Source organism: Manis javanica, chromosome 15 (genome assembly GCF_040802235.1).
Source record: "Manis javanica isolate MJ-LG chromosome 15, MJ_LKY, whole genome shotgun sequence".
Classification (NCBI taxonomy): domain Eukaryota; kingdom Metazoa; phylum Chordata; class Mammalia; order Pholidota; family Manidae; genus Manis; species Manis javanica.
In genome coordinates, this window is record NC_133170.1 from 43,110,183 (window position 1) to 43,114,134 (window position 3,952).

At 43.3% G+C, this 3,952-nt stretch overlaps 1 non-coding gene across 1 annotated transcript; it reads left to right on the forward strand.

The window, feature by feature from the left end:
* Positions 1 to 3,470: 3,470 nt before the first annotated feature.
* On the forward strand, positions 3,471 to 3,634 carry LOC118967976 (U1 spliceosomal RNA). Its single transcript, XR_005055350.1, has one exon. It is a non-coding gene; the product is annotated as a U1 spliceosomal RNA (small nuclear RNA).
* Positions 3,635 to 3,952: the final 318 nt, after the last annotated feature.

A 3,952-nucleotide genomic window follows, 5' to 3' on the forward strand; every position in this document is an offset into this window, starting at 1 on the left:
CTCCAGCCAATTTGCACATTTTCCTAGAATTATTTTAGATGTTATTATCACCCAAACACCTGCTGCTATGTAGACAGGAAAACAAGGCAAAAACCAGGGAAGAAGCAAAACATATTAAATTAAGAGCAAGCATGTACACTACCTAAGTATAGGGTACAAATCAGAGCCTGCAAGCTTGAGGGCCAGTAGGCCTGATCTCTAACCTGACTCTCAGCCACCGTAAGTGCCCAAGCCCAGAAAAGGAGAAAAAATAATCCAGATAATTTCCATGTTGTTTTCTCTTCTTTTCGCTCTATGCATTCCGCAGAATGGAAGAAAAAAAAAAAACATTTCAAAGGGTACATTCTTTTCTCAGCAAATTCAGCTGCAACTTAAATACATCCACATTTCTACCCAAAATGTAAAAGACCTTCTTTACTCAAAAACCACACAGACACAAAATCATAGGTAGTAGGGAAGAAATGCTGATATTAAATGTAACTGCATCTGATTTGAACATTGAAAATTGTTGATTTTTTTAGCTCTGAAGACTTAGTGAATAGGGGTAGGGAGTTGGGAGAACAACCTGCAGCTTCTGAACTGAATAATTTAAGGTTGGTTCTGAGAATAAATATCACATTTCCAGAGCCCGTTCATTACTCCTAAAACTGCCCCCAGAAAAGGTTTTCCCTTCATTTTCTGCTTAATTGAGTTTGGGAGAAAGGCACCAAAGGAGACATGAAAGCCGCAAGGACACAGAACCAGACCACCTTCCCTGGGGTCACATACACACAGCCCTTCTGGGGGAGTGTGCTGGGCATGGTGTACAACTGGAACAGAGAGAGTCTGTGGGACCAGGGAAGTGGTGGCCGGACTATATGAATTAGGGGGAAGGGTCTTTAGCAGTTGCCATAAGTAGTAAAATCCTCAAGGACAGAGAGATCTAAGAGGATATTTAAAGAATGCTTTCTGATTTGGATGAAAATGCTGGTGCTGCCCTTTGAAAAGCTGTTTTTTTTTTAATGCACCAGGAATCATTAGGGGGCTGGGGTTGAACTCTTTGCATATTAGGGGCCACCATGCGAGTGGTGGGAACACGGGGGCAGGGCAGGCCTGTGTTGAAACACAAGCATCAAGAACCAAGCCCAGAACTTCAGGCTGAAGAGGAATGTGGCTAAACCAGCCATGCTGGCTCAGCTCACAAAATAGTGTCAGATTGTCACAGACACAGGACTCTTGATTAACTGTGATGGTTCTTGGAACATTATTGCAAACCCAGAGAGACAATGTGGGGAAGATTACCATTTAAAATTTCATATTCTAGACAGAAAACTAGATGTAAACAGCATTATATGAATTCTCTAAATTTATAGAAGACTAAAAACTTGCTCATTAAATTACCTCCTGGAAACTGGTTTTTAACCCAGACTTAATGATCTCTCAGTTTCTTAAGAAATTATTCTTTTTCTTCTCTGGAAGAACTGAGAGAAAGTGCAGATACCTGGACCCAAATCCAGGCTATGGCCCTTCCTAGCATACTTACAGCCTGCTCTGTCAGACTTTACTTTTCCTCCAGTCATTGCAATTAAGGAGACTTGAAATACTGATCTTATCTGACCTTTACCAGAAACTGGAGAAAAAGATTTTGAGGTGTGGTTAAAAGATGGAGAACCAAGAACAGCCTGAGGTCCCTGCTTCCTTTATGCCCTTCTGCAGTTTTCCGCCCTGAATGTAGGCCAAACTCAGTGACACACTAGTGAATAGGAAATGGCCAGAGCAAACTGATATAATTTTCAAAGGTTGGTTACAGACAAACTGCTGCCACCATCTTGGGAAGCCTCCCTCGCTCCTGCTAATGTGCTCTGAAGGGTGGTTGTGAACTGTGCTCTGGTGGGGCTTACATGGTGAGGAACCGAGGTCTCCAGTCAACATTCAGGGCAGACCAGAGCCTGTGAACGGCCACGTGAGAGGGCATGAGAGCAGGTTTTCCTCAGTTCAGCCTGAGCTACCTGCACCTGGCTCACACCTGATGCTGGCTTAAAGGCAGATGCCGAGCCCAGGGCACTCAGCTAAGTTGCACCTGATTCCCAGCCCACGGAGACCGAGAGGTAATAAATGCTCTTTTAAGCTGCTACATTTGGGGATAAGTTGTCGTGCAGCAATAGACGACAAACGTGCTTGTCACGACTCAAAGGCTGAAAAATGCTACAGACTAGATAAGAATGTGCTGAGTTCAAATTTTGAGGTTAATTAAGGGCTGAAGTCTTCTCACTAAAACTTTTGGTTCGTTAGCAAGTTGTCTCCACCCTGGGGAGTGTTCCTCATGAGGCAGCAAAAAATAAAGATTCAGGCCAAGCAGCCAAGGAGAGAAGTCTTGCCTTTGGTTCCTATGTTTAAACCTCTACAGTGAGCACTCCAACAGGACCCTGCGACAGAGCTTACGGAATCAGAGCAGCACAGATCCAGTCCAGGCCCAAGTGATGTATGGCCAGTGGGTGTGATTGCTGGGCACATGGGCACGGTACAGTCTATTGTGCACACCTCTCTTACCTCCACATTCAGTGCAGTGAAGTTAAAATTGGCTATGGTAGAGGTATGGACACCCAGAAAATCAGCCAGTGCTGCAAATGAGGACTTGTTCCCCAAAAGGTCACCTATCAAATATTTACCAGCACATCACTGTGTAACCAAGAACTGCTCATTATCACAGACCCAAGGAGCCGCGTGGATTCAATTTCTGACAAAGTTAATGAGAGCTAAGGACGACAAGAAGGCGGTTGTGGCTGCCCTCAGGGAGGAAGACAAAATGGAGAGTCAGGATGGGCTTGGAAGCATCAGTGCAGACATGGGGAACCTAAACTGCTGCCAATATATCTCAGGCCCTTGACTTTGGATTCATATGGGCCAAATCCTAGTGGCCATTATTATTATCACCATATAGTAGATATAGAAACTAATGAAGGGCATTAAATAGTATTCCAGGAGCACAGAGGTAGTGAGGGCAAAGCCTACACCTGGACCAGGCCTGTGCGGCCCCACAGGATATTAACGACATGCTCTACCGCCTCCCACTCTGCTTTGTCTTCTGACCCTTTGGCTTTTAAATGTCATTTAAATGACTGTGGATTTAATAAGAAATGCTTAAGGTGAAAGACTCTTTAAAAAAACTGGGAATATACCTGGATATGTGATACAAAAATTAAAGAATTCCATCCAAGATGTTTTATAAAAATATAGTGTAAAGTCCACTGCACAGGAGAAAGCTTTGCACAGTAAGCCCGCACAACAGGTCTAATATTGTTAGGGTCCCATGTTCTCAAAATAAGAAAGTGACAGAGAGTGTGGCACTATCTCTGAAGTCATTAGAATCTGGACCACATTTTGTAAGGCTCAGTCCCCCCATCATTTAGAGGCCTCCCTAGGGAATTTGCATGAGGTGAAATGCATAAGCTAAACAAATATAAAACTATTTTTTGAAAATCGAACAATCCATACTTACCTGGCAGGGGAAATACCATGATCACGAAGGTGGTTTTCCCAGGGCGAGGCTTATCCACTGCACTCCGGATGTGCTGACCCCTGCAATTTCCCCAAATGTGGGAAACTCGGCTGCAGCATTTCTGGTAGTAGGGGACTGTGTTTGCACTTACCCCTTTAAAAAAGTAAAAAACAAAAAAAAAATCAAACAATCCAGAAAAACATTCAAAGCCATAAAAAAGGTAAACATTGTTTTTTTGCATGGCCTGCAGGTCATACTAACTTGAAGGTAAAGTAAAATGCAGAAAAGAAATCAGACAATATTTAGCCTTTCTGGTTGCATTTGAACTATGGATTAAGCAGAACTCTCTAATTCCAACCCTAGTGATGAGAAACATGTAATATATAAACCTGAATCAAGATTTCCAGGGACTGCTGTGTGAGTAAGTGTGTTGCCTAGGTGACTTGCTGAAGGGCTAAAAGCTAAAGACAGGAG